The following is a 16,825-nucleotide window of genomic DNA, read 5'->3' as shown; positions in this document are numbered from 1 at the left end:
CAAATGTAAAAGTCATTTTCATGTCATTTCTCTCGGTTTCTGAAATTTGAATAAATTATTTCCATTTTTCCATCACCTCTCAAAATCACATTGTCCCACCACAATCGAACCAGTTCCTCATTACCCCGACTCTAAGTCAATGCAATTACCTCCTAGCTGGCCTTATGCTTTACTCCCTCATGCAAATACATTTCTCAAAAAGGGCTAGCAGATAAGCTGGGCTAAAACCCGACTCTGATAAAAAAAAAAAAAATCTACACACCTCACATTCACTTAGGATAGCTCCTATTAATAAACAAACAGAAAATAAGCATTGAGGAAGATATAGACAAACTGAAACCTTCCTGTACTGTTGGCAGCACTGCAAACTCGTGGTTGGGCATGGTGGCTCACTCCTGTAATCTCAGCACTTTAGTAGGCTGAGGCAGGAGGATCTCTTGAAGCCAAGAGTTTGAGGTCAGCCTGAGCAACACAGCAAGACCCCATCTCTACAAAAAAAAAAATTGTTTTTAAACAGCCAGGTAACGGTAGTGCATGTCTATAGTCCTAGCTACTCGGAGGCAGGAGGACCACCAGAGCCCAGGAGTTCAAGGCTGCAGTGAGCTATGATCATGCCACTATACTCCAGCATGTGTGACAGAGAGAGACCCTATCTCAAAATAAAAAATAAAAATTAAAAAAAGTGCAACTGCTGTGGAAAACAATATGGCGGGTCCTCAAAATATTAAAAATAGAATTGCTATTTTATCCAGCAATTCCACTTTTGGGTATACACCCCCCAAAAAATGAAAGCAGAGTCTCAAAGACATATATATGTATGCCCATGTTCATAGCAGCATTATTCACAAAGCCAAACATGAAAGCAACCCAAGTGTCTGTGATCTGATGAATATATAAACAAAATGTGGTATATACATACAATGGAATATTAGTGAGCCTTAAACAAGAAGGAAATCATATGCTATAACACGGATGAATCTTGAGGACATTAAGCTAAATGAAATAAGTCATAAAAAGACAAATATTGTGTGATTCCACTTATATGAGTTACCTAGAGTAATCAAATTCATAGAGACAGAAATCAGAATGATGGTTATCAGGGATGGTGGTAGGGGGAGGGGGATTGTTATTCAATTAGTACATTAATTCAGATTAGCTAGATGAAAAAGTTCTGGAGATGTATTTTACAACAATGTGAAATACACCCAACACTAGTGAACTGTACACTTAAAAATGATTAAGATAATAAATATCATCTTGTGAAATTTTTTTAAATGCAGTCTATGACTCCACTTGTATGAGGTACCTACAGTTAAATTCAGAGACTGAAAGAATGCTAGTTGCCAAGGGTTGAGGGGGGAGGGAAGAATGGGACATTATAATTCTTTTTTTTTCTTTTGAGACAGGGTCTCACTCCGTCACCAAGGCTGGAGTGCACTAGTGCAATCACACTCCTTGCAGCCTCTACCTCTTGGGCTCAATGAATCCTCCTACCTCCACCTCCTGAGTAGCTGGGACTACAGGCACAGGCCACCACACCCAGCTAATTTTGGTATCTTTTGTAGAGACAGGGACTCACTATGTTGCCTAGGCTGGTTTTTAACTCGTTGGTTCCAGCAATCCTCCCACTTCAGCCTCCCAAAATGCTGGGATTACTGGCATGAGCCACCGCCCGAGTCTGTGAAGTTATCATTTACTGTGCAGAGTTTCAGTTTCATAAGGTGAAAAAGAGTTCTCCAGATGATGTTTGTACAATAATGTAAATGTACTTAATACCACTGAAGTGTACACTTAAAATGGTTAAGAAGGCATATTGTGTATATTGTATCACAATTGAAAAATAACTTTTAACAAAGAATCTACAACAGGTCCCTATTACTTACAGAATTCAATCACTTTGGAATTCAAGATCTTGCATCATGTGCAAGGCATTGACCACCGGGCAAAATAAGGCTCCTTACAAAACACACTCAACAAACCAATCTAGGAGAACCAGAACAACACTACATTTGTATGTTTGTGCCAAAGAGTAGTACCATAAAGTAAAGCCCTCCTTGCTACAGTACTTAGGTGGCCTCCTGTGTAATAAAGGCCAGTATTCAACTTGCTTGCAAACCAATTCTAGCCTCCTCATTCTGAACTAAAGCAGATATAAACACCAGCGACTCTAAACTACTTTATTAAGGCCAAGGAGAACAGATCACCCGAGGTCGCAAGCACCAGGTCAGCCTTACCAACATGCAGAATCCCCGTCTCTACCAAAAAAAAAAAAAAAAAAAAAAAAAGCCGGGCATGGTGGCTCCTGCCTATAATCGCAGCCACTCGGGAGGCTGAGACAGGAGAACCACCCAAACCTGGGAGGCAGAGGCCACGGCGAACCGAGACCATGCCACTGCACTCCACCCTGGGCAACAAGAGCAAAATTCCACTCAAAAACAAACAAAAAAAAGGGTTTCACCATGTTGCCCAGGACAGTCTGGAACACAAAGGCTCAAGTGATCATCTGCACTCGGCCGTCCAAAGTTCTGGGACTACAAGGGTAAGCCACCACGCCAGACCGATCTATTCCCTTCTGAATAAGAAATTGAGCCAGGCACCATGGCTCACACCTGCAATCCCAGCACCACAGGAGGACAAGGCAGGCGGATCACGTGAGGTTGGGAGCTCCAGGAAAGCCGACCAACATGTAGAAACCCCGTTTCTACAAAAAAAAAAAAAAAAAAAAAAAGCCGGGCATGGTGGCTCCTGCCTGTAATCCCAGCCACTAGGGAGGCTGAGGCAGGAGAACCACCCAAACCCGGGAGGCGGAGGCCACTGTGAGCCGAGACCGTGCCACTGCACACCACCCTGGGCAACAAGAGCAAAACTCCACTCAATAACAAACAAACAAAAGGGACCAGGTTTAACCATGTTGCCCAGGCCAGTCTGCAACTCATAGGCTCAAGCGATCATCTGCACTCGGCCATCCAAAGTCCTGGGACTACAAGCGTGAGCCACCACGCCAGGCCGATCTATTCCCTTCTGGTTAATAAACTGGGCTGGGCGCGGTGGCTCACACCTGCAATCCTAGCACCCCGGGAGGCCGAGGCGGGTGGATCACCCAAGGTCCGGAGAGTGAGACCAGCCTCACCAACATGGAGAAAACCCGTCTGTATTAAAGAAAAAAAAAAAAAAAAAAAAAAAAAGCCGGGCATGGTGGCTCACGCCTGCAATCCCAGTCACTTGGGAGGCTGAGGCAGGAGAACCACCCAAACCAGGGAGGCGGAGGGCATAGCTAGCCGAGACCGCGCCACTGCACTCCAGCCTGGGCAACAGGAGGGCCATTCCGCCTCAAATAAAATAAATAAATAAAATAAAAAGACAGACCGTTTTCACCATGTTGCCCAGGCCGGTCTGGGACTCCTAGGCTCAAGCCATCGGCCACGCTCGGCTGTCTGAAGTCCAGAGCCACGCCAGGCCGATCTATTCCTTTCTGCTTAATAAACTGGGCCGGGTGCAGTGGGTCACACCTGCAATCCCAGCACCCCGGAGGCCAAGGAGGGCAGATCACCCGAGGTCTGGACCTACAGGCCAGCCTAACCAACATGCAGAAACCCCGTCTCTACCAAAAAAAAAAAAAAAAATGGCGAGCATGGTGGCACCTGTCTGTAATCCCAGCCACTCGGGAGGCTGAGGCAGGAGAACCACCCAAACCCGTGAGGCGGAGGCCACTGCGAGCGGAGACCGCACCACTGCACACCAACCTGGGCAACAACAGCAAAACTCCACTCAAAAAGAAAAAAAAAAAGGGACCAGGTTTCACCATGTTGCCCAGGCCAGTCTGGGAATCATAGGCTCCAGCGATCATCTTCACTTGGCCGTCCAAAGTCCTGGGACTACAAGCGTGAGCCACCACGCCAGGCTGATCTATTCTCTCTGGTTAATAAATTGGGCCGGGCTGCAGTGGCTCACACCTGCAATCCCAGCACCCCGGGAGGCACAAGCAGGCGTATCACCTGAGGACGGGAGCTCCTGGCCAGCCCGACCAACATGGAGAAACCCTGTATCTACCAAAAAGAAAAAAGAAAAAAAAAGCCAGGCATGGTGACTCCTGCCTGTAATCCCAGCCACTCGGGAGGCTGAGGCAGAAGAACCACCCAAATCAGGGAGGCGAAGTCCACGGCGAGGCGAGACCCCGCCACTGCACTCCACCCTGAGCAACAAGAGCGAAATTCCGCCTCAAATAAAATAAGTAAATAAAATAAAAAGAGAGACCGGTTTCACCATGTTGCCCAGGCCGGTCTGGAACTCCTAGGCTCAAGTGATAGGCTATGCTCGGCCGGCCGCAGTCCAGAGCCACGCAAGGCCTATCTATTGCTTTCTGCTTAAGAAATGGGGCCGGGCGCAGTGGCTCACACCTGCAACCCCAGCACCCCGGGAGGACAAGGCGGGCAGACCACCCGAGGTGGGGAGCTCCAGGCCAGGCTGACCAACATGCAGAAACCCCATCTCTACCAAAAAAAAAAAAGCCAGGCATGGTGGCTCACGCCTGCAATCCCAGTCACTCGGGAGGCTGAGGCAGGAGAACCACCCAAACCCAGGAGGCAGAGGCCACGGCGAGCCGAGACCGCACCACTGCACTCCAGCCTGGGCAACAGGAGGGCCATTCCGCCTCCAATAAAATAAATAAATAAAATAAAAAGACAGACCGGTTTCACCATGTTGCCCAGGCTGATCTGGAACTCCTAGGCTCAAGCGATCGGCCGCGCTCGGCCGTCCGAAGACCAGAGCCACGCCAGGCCGATCTACTACTTTCTGCTTAATTAATTGAGCTGGGCACAGTGCCTCACCCTTGCATTCCCAGCACCCCGGGAGGCCAAGGCAGGCAGATCACCCGAGGTCGCGAGCACCAGGTCAGCCTGACCAACATGCAGAATCCCCGTCTCCACCAAAAAAAAAAAAAAAAAGCCGGGGATGGTGGCGCCTGCCTATAATCCCAGCCACTCGGGAGGCTGAGGCAGGAGAACCACCCAAACCCGGGAAGCGTAGGCCACAGCGAGGGGAGACAGTGCCATTGCACTCCACCCTGGGGAACAAGAGCAAAACTCCACTCAAACAGAAAAAGAAAAGGCGCAAGGTTTCACCATGTTGCCCAGGACAGTGTGGTACTCACAGGCTCAAGCAATCATCTGCACTCGGCCGTCCAAAGTCCTGGGACTACAAGCGTGAGCCAACAAGCCAGACCGATCTATTCCCTTCTGATTAATAAATTGAGCCAGGCACAGTGGCTCACACCTGCAATCCCAGCACCCCAAGAGGACAAGGCGGGTGGATCACTTGAGGTCGGGAGTTACAGGCCAGCCAGACCAACATGCAGAAACCCCGTCTCTACCAAAAAAAAAAAAAAGCCAAGCATGGTGGCTCCTGCCTATAATCGCAGCCACTCGGGAGGCTGAGGCAGGAGAACCACCCAAACCTGGGAGGCGGAGGCCGCAGCAAACCGAGACCACGCCACTGCACTCCACCCTGGGCAACAAGAGCCAAAATTCCACTCAAAAACAAACAAACAAAAGGGACCAGGTTTCACCATGTTGCCCAGCACAGTCTGGAACTCAAAGGCTCAAGCGATCGTCTGCACTCGGCCGTCCAACGTCCTGGGACTACAAGCGTAAGCCACCACGCCAGACTGATCTATTCCCTTCTGAATAATAAATTGAGCCAGGCGCCGTGGCTCACACCTGCAATCCCAGCACCCCAGGAGGACAAGGCAGGCGGATCACGTGAGGTTGGGAGCTCCAGGAAAGCCTGACCAACATGCAGAAACCCCGTGTCTACCAAAAAAAAAAAAAAAAAAAAAAACCGGGCATGGTGGCTCCTGCCTGTAATCCCAGCCACTAGGAAGGCTGAGGCAGGAGAACCACCCAAACCCGGGAGGCGGAGGCCACGGTGAGCCGAGACCGTGCCACTGCACTCCACCCTGGGCAACAAGAGCAAAATTCCACTCAATAACCAACAAACAAAAGGGACCAGGTTTAACCATGTTGCCCAGGCCAGTCTGCAACTCATAGGCTCAAGCGATCATCTGCAATCGCCCATCCAATGTACTGGGACTACAAACGTGAGCCACCATGCCAGGCCGATCTATTCCCTTCTGGTTAATAAATTGGGCGGGGCACAGTGGCTCACACCTGCAAACCCAGCAAACCGGGAGGCTGAGGCAGGTGGATCACCCGAGGTCCGGAGATTGAGACCAGCCTCACCAACATAGAGAAAACCCGTCTGTATCAAAAAAAAAAAAAAAAAAAAAGCCGGGCATGGTGGCTCACGCCTGCAATCCCAGTCACTCGGGAGGCTGAGGCAGCAGAACCACGCAAACCAGGGAGGCGGAGGCCACAGCTAGCCGAGACCGCGCCACTGCACTCCAGCCTGGGCAACAAGAGGAAAATTCCGCCTCAAATAAAATAAATAAATAAAATTAAAAGACAGACCGGTTTCACCATGTTGCCCAGGCCGGTCTGGAACTCCTAGGCTCAAGCCATCGGCCACGCTCTGCTGTCTGAAGTCCAGAGCCACGCCAGGCCGATCTATTCCTTTCTGCTTAATAAATTGGGCCGGGTGCAGTGGGTCACACCTGCAATCCCAGCAACCCGGAGGCCAAGGAGGGCGGATCACCCGAGGTCTGGACCTACAGGCCAGCCTGACCAACATGCAGAAACCCCGTCTGTACCAAAAAAAAAAAAAAAAAAGCGAGCATGGTGGCACCTGCCTGTAATCCCAGCCACTCGGGAGGCTAAGGCAGAAGAACCACCCAAACCCGTGAGGCGGAGGCCACTGCGAGCAGAGACCGCACCACTGCACACCAACCTGCGCAACAACAGCAAAACTCCACTCAAAAAGAAAAAAAAAAAAGGGACCAGGTTTCACCATGTTGCCCAGGCCAGTCTGGGAATCATAGGCTCAAGCGATCATCTGCACTTCGCCGTCCAAAATCCTGGGACTACAAGTGTGAGCCACCACGCCAGGCCGATTTATTCCTTTCTGATCAATAAATTGAGCAGGGCTGCAGTGGCTCACACCTGCAATCCCAGCACCCCGGGAGGCACAAGCAGGCGTATCACCTGAAGACGGGAGCTCCTGGCCAGCCCGACCAACATGGAGAAACCCTGTATCTACCAAAAGAAAAAAAGAAAAAAAAAGCCGGGCAGGGTGACTCCTGCCTGTAATCCCAGCCACTCGGGAGGCTGAGGCAGAAGAACCACCCAAATCAGGGAGGCGGAGGCCACGGCGAGTCGAGACCCCGCCACTGCACTCCACCCTGAGCAACAAGAGTGAAATTCCGCCTCAAATAAAATAAGTAAATAAAATAAAAAGAGAGACCGGTTTCACCATGTTGCCCAGGACAGTCTGGAACTCCTAGGCTCAAGTGATAGGCTATGCTCGGCCGTCCGCAGTCCAGAGCCACGCCAGGCCTATGTATTGCTTTCTGCTTAAGAAATTGGGCCAGGCGCAGTGGCTCACACCTGCAACCCCAGCATCCCGGGAGGACAAGGTAGGCAGACCACCCGAGGTGGGGAGCTCCAGGCCAGGCTGACCAACATGCAGAAACCCCGTCTCTACCAAAAAAAAAAAAAAGCCAGGCATGGTGGCTCACGCCTGCAATCCCAGTCACTCGGGAGGCTGAGGCAGGAGAACCACCAAAACCCGGGAGGCGGAGGCCACGGCGAGCCAAGACCGCACCACTGCACTCCAGCCTGGGCAACAAGAGCAAAACTCCACTCAAAAAGAAAAAGAAAAGGGACAAGATTTCACCATGTTGCCCAGGACAGTGTGGTAATCACAGGCTCAAGCAATCATCTGCACTCGGCCGTCCAAAGTCCTGGGACTACAAGCGTGAGCCAACAAGCCAGACCGATCTATTCCCTTCTGATTAATAAACTGACCCAGGCACAGTGGCTCACACCTACAATCCCAGCACCCCAAGAGGACAAAACGGGCGGATCACTCGAGGTCGGGAGTTACAGGCCAGCCTGAGCAACATGCAGAAACCCCGTCTCTACCAAAAAAAAAAAAAAAAAGCCGGGCATGGTGGCTCCTGCCTGTAATCCCAGCCACTCGGGAGGCTGAGGCAGGAGAACCACCCAAACCCGGGAGTCGGAGGCCACGGTGAGCCTAGACCGTGCCACTGCACTCCACCCTGTGCAACAAGAGCAAAATTCCACTCAAAAACAAACAAACAAAAGGGACCAGGTTTCACCATGTTGCCCAGGCCAGTCTGCAACTCATAGGCTCAAGCGATCATCTGCACTCGCCCATCCAAAGTCCTGGGACTACAAGCGTGAGCCACCACGCCAGGCTGATCTATTCTCTCTGGTTAATAAATTGGGCCAGGCACGGTGGCTCACACCTGCAATCCCAGCACACCGGGAGGCCGAGGCGGGTGGATCACCCCAGATCCGGAGATTGAGACGAGCCTCACCAACATGGAGAAAACCCGTCTGTACCAAAAAAAAAAAAAAAAAAAAGCAAAAAAAAAGCTGGGCATGGTGACTCCTGCCTGTAATCTCAGCCACTCGGGAGGCTGAGGCAGGAGAACCACCCAAATCAGGGAGGCGGAGGCCACGGCGAGCCGAGACCCCGCCACTGCACTCCACCCTGAGCAACAAGAGCGAAATTCCGCCTCAAATAAAATAAGTAAATAAAATAAAAAGAGAGACCGGTTTCACCATGTTGCCCAGGCCGGTCTGGAACTCCTAGGCTCAAGTGATAGGCTATGCTCGGCCGGCCGCAGTCCAGAGCCACGCAAGGCCTATCTATTGCTTTCTGCTTAAGAAATGGGGCCGGGCGCAGTGGCTCACACCTGCAACCCCAGCACCCCGGGAGGACAAGGCGGGCAGACCACCCGAGGTGGGGAGCTCCAGGCCAGGCTGACCAACATGCAGAAACCCTGTCTCTACCAAAAAAAAAAAAAAAAGCCAGGCATGGTGGCTCATGCCTGCAATCCCAGTCACTCAGGAGGCTGAGGCAGGAGAACCACCCAAACCAGGGAGGCGCAGGCCACGGCAAGCCGAGACAGTGCCACTGCACTCCACCCTGGGCAAAAAGAGCAAAACTCCACTCAAAAAGAAAAAAAAAGGGACCAGGTTTCACCATGTTGCCCAGGCCAGTCTGGTACTCATAGGCTCAAGCGATCATCTGCACTCGGCCGTCAAAAGTCCTGGGACTACAAGCCTGAGCCACCACCCAGGCCGATCTATTCCCTTCTGATTAAGAAATTGAGCCGGGCGCTGTGGCTCACACCTGCAATCCCAGCACCCCAGGAGGACACGGCAGGCGGATCACCCGAGGTCTGGAGCTACAGGCCAGCCTGACCAACATGCAGAAACCCCGTCTCTACCAAAAAAAAAAAAAAAGCCGGGCATGGTGGCTCCTGCCTATAATCGCAGCCACTGGGGAGGCTGAGGCAGAAGAACCACCCAAACCCGGGAGACAGAGGCCACGGCCAGCTGAGACCACGCCACTGCATTCCACCCTGGGCAACAAGAGCATAACTCCACTCAAAAACAAACAAACAAAAGGACCAGATTTCACCATGTTGCCCAGGCCAGTCTGGTAATCATAGGCTCAACCGATCATCTGCACAGGCCGTCCAAAGTCCTGGGTCTACAAGCATGAGCCACCACGCCAGGCCGATCTATTCCCTTCTGGTTAATAAACTGGGCCCCGCGCAGTGGCTCACAGCTGCAATCCCAGCTCCCCGGGAGGCTGAGGCGGGTGGATCACCCGAGGTCCGGAGATTGAGACCAGCCTCACCAACATGGAGAAAACCCGTGTGTACCCAAAAAACAAACAAACAAAAAAAGCCGGGCATGGTGGCTGACGCCTGTAATCCCAGTCACTCGAGAGGCTGAGGCGGGAGAACCACCCAAACCAGGGAGGCGGAGGACACGGCAAGCCGAGACTGCGCCACTGCACTCCAGCCTGGGAAACAAGAGCGAAATTCTGCCTCAAATAAAATAAATAAAGAAAATAAAAAGAGAGACCAGTTTCTCCTTGTTGCACAGGCCGGTCTGGAACTCCTAGGCTCAAGCGATCGGCCGCGCTCAGCCGTCCGAGGTCTGGAGCCATGCCAGGCCGACCTATTCCTTTCTGCTTAGTAAATTGGGCCGGGCGCAGTGGCTCACACCTGCAATCCCAACACACCGGGAGGCCAACGAGGGCAGATCTCCAGACGTGGGGAGCGCCAGGCCAGTCTAACCAACATGCAGAAATCCTGTCTCTACCAAAAAAAACACAAAAAAAACAAAAACAAAAAAAAACCGGGCATGGTGGCTCCTGCCTCTAATCTCAGCCACTCAGGAGGCTGAGGCAGGAGAACCACCCAAACTCAGGAGGCGGAGGCCACGACGAGCCTAGACCGTGCCACTGCCCTCCACCCTGGGCAACAAGAGCAGAACTCCACTCAAAAAGACAAAAAAAAGGGACCAGGTTTCACCATGTTGCCCAGGCCAGTCTGGATCTCATAGGCTCAACCGATCATCTGCACTCGGCCGTCCAAAGTCCTGGGACTACAAGCGTGAGCCACCACGCCAGGCCGATCTATTCCCTTCTGGTTCATAAATTGAGCTGGGCGCGGTGGCTCACACCTGCAATCCCAGCACCGCGGGAGGCCGAGGTGGGTGGATCACCCGAGGTCCGGAGTTTGAGACCAGCCTCGCCAACATGGAGAAACCCCTTTTCTACCAAAGAAGGAAAAAAAAAAAAAAAAAGCCGGGCATGGTGGCTCACGCCTGCAATCCCTGTCACTCGGGAGGCTGAGGCAGGAGAACCACCCAAACCTGGAGGCGGAGGCCACGGCGAGCCGAGACCGCAGCACTGCACTCCAGCCTGGGCAACAAGAGGGACATTCCGCCTCGAATAAAATAAATAAATACAATAAAAAGAGAGACCGGGTTTCTCCATGTTGCCCAGGCTGGTCTGGAACTCCTACGCTCAAGCGATCAGCCGCACTCCGCCGTCCGAAGTCTAGGGCCACGCCAGGCCGATCAATTCCTTTCTGCTTAATAAATTGGGCCGGGCGCAGTGGCTCACACCTGCAAACCCAGCACCCCGGGAGGCCAAGGCAGGCAGATCACCCGAGTTCGGGAGCTCCAGGCCAGCCTGACCAACATGCAGAAACTCCGTCTCTACGAAAAAAAAAAAAAAAGCCGGGCATGGGGGTTCACACCTGCAATTCCAGCCACTCGGGAGGCTGAGGCAGGAGAACCACCCAAACCCGGGAGGCGGAGGCAGCAGGGAGCCGAGACCGCGCCACTGCATTCCAGCCTAGGCAACAAGAGCGAAATTCCGCCTCAAAATAAATAAATAAATAAATAAATAAATAAATAAATAAAAAGAGAGACCGGGTTTCACCATGTTGCCCAGGCCGGCCTGGAACTCCTAGGCTCCAGTGATCCACCGCACTCGGCCGTCCAAAGTCCTGGGATCACAAGCGTGAGCCACCAAGCCAGGCCGATCTGTTCCTTTCTGATTAATAAACTGGGCCCTGCGCAGTGGCTCAGGCCTGCAATCCTAGCACCCCGGGAGGCCAAGGAGGGCGGATCACCTGAGGTCGGGAGTTTGAGACCAGCCTGATCAACATGGAAAAACCCCGTCTCTACCAAAAAAAAGAACAAAAACAACAACAACAACAGAAAAGAGCATTTCTATAGCTACTGATTAAATTATGCATATGTCATTTTTAAACAGCTTTATTGAAGCACAAGAGAAATACAATGAAGTGAACATAATTAAAGTGCACAGTTTGATAGATTGGTTGGCCTATGTATATAACTGTGAAACTATCAGGACAATACAAACATTTCAATCACCCCAAAAACTTTCCTTGTGCTTCTTTGTAATTCCTTCTTTCCACTCATCCCTGTCCCACTCTTTAGCTCCGGATAATCGCTCATGTGCTTTCTGTGAAATTTTGCATTCTTTAAAATGTATGTAAGTGAAATCATGCATTATGTGTACTTTTTTCTGTCTTCTATCATCAGCTTAATTATTTTCAGATTCATCTATACTGTAGCATTGATCAATGATTCATTCCTTTTTTATTGCTTAGTAGTAAGTATGAATATAACACATCCATTCAATTGCTGATAGAAATTTGGGTTGTTTCCACTTTCTGGCTATTAAAATAAAGTTGCAATGAATATTAATATATGAATCTTTGTATGAACATATATTGTTCTTGGCTAAATCCTTAAGAATGGAATGATTAGATCATATTTCTTTTTTTTCAAAAAAGCGGCCAAACTTTTTCAAAATAGATTTATGGATCAAATTTCTATTACTTCTTTAGTCAGCTTTGGTAGTTTGTGCTTCTAGCAATTTTTCCATTTCATCTATGTTATCTAATTTGTTGTAATACCATTGTTAATTTTATTTCCTCGTAACCCTTTTATTTATCTGAGGTCAGCAATAATGTCCTTTTATTCTCAGTTGTAGTAATTAAATATTTTGTCTCTCTCTCTCCAGCTCTGTCTCCCCTTCCTTCTCTCTCTTTTTTTGCTCTCTCTACTTTTCTTCGTGAGTCTCAACTATAAGTTTGTCAATTCTCCTAATCTTTACAAAGTATTATTTTGTTGATTTTCTCTACATTTTCCCATTCTCCAATGTATTTACTTCTATTTTAATCTTTACTATTTCCTTCCATGTTTTTGCTTTGAGTTTAGTTGGCCTTTCTTTTTTACTTCCTTGTAGTAAAATGTTGGTGATTTATTCCTCATATAGGTGCTTACAGCTGTGTGTTTCACACTAAGCACTTGCTTTAGCTGCATCCCATAGGTTTTGTTGTGTTTTCTTTTTCTTCATCTATAGGTATTTTCTAATTTCCTTTGTTATTTCCTTTTTGACCTACTGTCCTTTGAATAGTGTGTTGGTTAATTTCTACATATTTGTGAATTTCTCTACTTTTCTTCTGTCAGTTTCCTAATTTTATTCCATTGTGGTTGGGGAACATACTTTGTATGATGTTGGGTCTATCAAATTTTTTATCATGAGGTATCTCTGAGTTTATCGTTTCTGGAATTTGTTGAGCTTTTGGTGTTTTTAAAAAATCAAATTTGGGAAGTTTTCAATCATTATCTTTTTCTTTCTGTTACTCTAATTATATAATCTCACTTGACCTAACTTGAAGTTCCCTAATTCTTTTTCTGACTCTTCAACTCTGCTATTTAGCCCGTCTAGTAAATTTCTCATTTTAGTTATTGTGCTTGTCCACTCCAGATTTTCTATTTGGTTCTTTAAAAAAAATATTTTCTATTTCTTTTTTTTTAAACTTTAAGTTCAAGGGTAAATGTGTGGGTTTGTTACATAGGTAAACTTATGTCATGGGGGTTTGTTGTACAGATTATTTCATCACCCAGGTATTAGGCCTAGTACTGATTAATTCTTTTTCCTGATCCAATATTTACTATTTTGTGAGACACTGCCCTCATACTTTCCTACAGTTCTTCTGACATGGTTTCCTTTAGCTCTTTGAAGTCACTGATTTAAAATAGCCAACTTAGTCTTTGTCTAGTCAGTCCAACATCTGGATTTCCTCAACAACAGTTCTCTACTGACTGCTTTTACCCCTTTGGGCCATATATTCTTATTTACTTGCATGTTTCTTAACATATTTTTGTTGGAAACTGGACACTTTAAATTACATGGCAACTCTGGAAATCAGATTTGCCCACCTGCCCCAGGTTTTGTTATTGTGATTATTTAGTATCGTTTAGTCATATTTCTGAACTAAATCTGTAAAGTCTGTATTTTTTGTTGTAATGAAGTCCTGGATCAGTTCGCTTAGCAGTCAGGAACTATTGGAGAGATTTCCCTAAACACTGGGAAGCAAAGTCTCCCAGTTTTTGCCAAAGGCCTCTTGGCTATGTGTTGGGCACGCCTTTAACACTAAGCCAGGCAGCCTGTTGGTAAATTCCATGGGATTTTCTATGTAGACAATCACATAATATGCAAACAAAGATAGTTTTACTTCTTCCTGCCATTCTCCATATGTTTTATTTCTTCTGCTTTCCTTATTGCATTGGCTAGAAACTCCAATGCTATTGAATAGAACAGAGGCATCCGTCTTTTTTTTAAACATAGGGGTAATGCATTCATTCTTTGACTATTAAGAATAATGTCAGCTGCTGTTAACTGTAGCTTTTATTTGTGTATGTCCTTGATTACATTCAGGAAGGTGCTTTCTAATACTGTTTGCAGGAATTGATGTTACATTTTGTCAAATGCCTTTCTGCATCGGTTGAGATGATTCTATCATTTTTCTTTCTTTACCTCTACCAATATTCTTTGTTCTGAAATCGACTTTGCCTGTTATTAATATAGCCGCTCCAGCTTTCTTTTTAGATGAGCGTGCCGTATCTTTTTCAAACATGTTTGTCTATACTATTTGTGAATTTATGTTTAAAGTTCATTTTTTAAAGGCAGCATGTAGTTTTGTTGTTTTTAACCTATTCCAACCATTTCTGCCTTTTAAAAGGATGCTTAGGCCATTTAGATATAGAGTTTTTCCTTGTTATTTTGATTTGCATTTCTCTAATGATCAGTGATATTGAGCTTTTCTATGTATGATTGTAAGCCATGTGTATATTTGATTCAAATAACTTTTCTTTAGGATTGAAAAGAAAGCATGTTTATTATAATCTGTGAAAATAAAAAATAGTAAGTATTTCAATGTAAGACAGTAACTACAGTAATAGTTTAGAGATGTGAGCAGTCTGTTTGGACTGAAGAAGTGAAATGTTTCATGAGGAAAATGGAATCTAAATGCATCTCTAAGACAAGAGAAAAGATGAAAGACACATAACAGGCTCAAACACAAGAAAGTGTATCCACAGAGGATGTCAGGATGATTGACTGAGATGGAACAGGGCTAGATTATGGAAGCCCAGTTTACAAAGAGCCCTGAAATTACAGGAGGTGTTTTCACCTCCTGTAGGTGCCATGCGAAGCTTCTGCAGGTTTCTTAATCAGGTGAAAGGTAAATATATGCATAAAGATCCAAAAGAAATAATGTCAAGAAATTTAGCTAGTGATTATAGGTAACACAGAATAACAGAAGGCCCAGGCAAATGGGCTGACCCACAGGTCTGTCCTGGAATCCCTCTTATGTCTTTATTTCATTTAGCATCCAGTACTGTGGCTGTAATTACCATCTATATCACAAGGACTTCCAAATTCATCTCCATGTCTGCTCCTTTCCTGAACTCTGGCCTTTTACCCAACTGTTTATCTGATACACTCATATCGATGTACAATGAACATCTCACACCTAACATGTGCAAAACAGAATTCCTGATTTGCAGCTCCCAAAACATGTTCTTATGTTCTTCCCCATTTCTGTCAATTTCACTCCTATCCCCACACTTACTCAAACCAAAACCTTAGAAGTATTACATCCCTTTCTTAGCTTACTTCCTACATTTAATAATTGAAGATTCCTGTCAACTTTATGAAACCCTGCCCTGTTGTATCTTAAATCTGTTTATCTCTGTCTTCACTTCTACCACTCTTGCTCAGGCCCTCATCATCTTTCACTCAGACTATCCCAAAAGGTCTCCTGAGGATCTTCTTGCCTCCCCAGAATCCAGATGTCTCCCTCCTATCTCCAAATCCTCACCTTGGTTCCCATAGCTCTATGAGACCCAAACCCTCTCTATCTCTTGGATCTCACTTCTTAGCACTCTAGTACCACCCTCGCAAAGCTTACTCTTGCCTTAGCATCTGAAATACTCTTATACCAGGTTTTTGAAAGGCCAGGTCCTTTCTGTCATTCATGCTTCACGTTAAATGATACCATCTGAAAAAGCCCCCCTTACCACCCAGTCTTAAGTAGTCACTCACTGTAGTCACTTTCTCACAATATACCATTTTGGTTTCACCAAAGAAGTCATCAATACCTAATGTTCTATTTATTGTTTGTCTCTTCCATATTTTTGCACCCCTTTATCCCAGATCAAATGTAAGCTCTTTGAAAGAAAGCACTTTTTTAGGTCTTCTTCACTGTTGTGTCTCCAGATGCAAGACCCTCTATACATTTCTTGAATGAATTAATGGAAATACAGCAGTTGATAAAGATGGGATCTCAAATCAGGAAGAAAAAAATTGATTCAACCAATAATTGAGACAAATTGTGAAGGAAGCAATAAGAAAAGTCTGAAGAATATTAGGGGAACTTTTCCTAGACTGACCATTATCAGCTCAATCCAAATTCCCATGGTCCACATAGAACCTGGGATTTCTCCCATGCAATAGTGGCAACTGTGCACCTTAAACCCATCCGTTACCTGTTTCACTTACTTGGCAAGGTCTTCTCCATAGTAATGAAGCAACCAATAGCAGGTGCTTCCTTATCTGTGACACAGTCTATATGATTCTGACCAATAGCAGACTTCTGTCTTTACAAGCACACACGTGCATGTGCGTTGTTTAAATTACAAAATTAAAGCTTGGAATTTAAATCAACCACATTGAACAACAGATCCCTGTGGAATAAAGAAACTAAATATACCAACCAATGCACAAGATGTAGTCACCACCAATACAATACCACTTCAACTGCGTTAGCAGTTAGCTAGAGCCTAGGACAAATTCTTGGTAAGACAGAACCTTCATTTTTAACAGCACACGACAGTGCTTAGCATCAGCAAAGCCTCAGATGAGTAGAAGACTCAACTTGGTATCATTAGCACAAATAAGTAGTGTTTCACTACTGTATTAGAAAAAAATGGTTTATTCTAATAAAATAACTTTCTTCTAAAAAAAAAACAAACAAGGCCATTACTTTTCAAAACTT

Source organism: Pongo pygmaeus, chromosome 16, assembly GCF_028885625.2.
Source record: "Pongo pygmaeus isolate AG05252 chromosome 16, NHGRI_mPonPyg2-v2.0_pri, whole genome shotgun sequence".
NCBI lineage: Eukaryota > Metazoa > Chordata > Mammalia > Primates > Hominidae > Pongo > Pongo pygmaeus.
The sequence above is the reverse complement of the archived record's forward strand: the minus strand, read 5'-3'. Positions refer to the sequence as shown.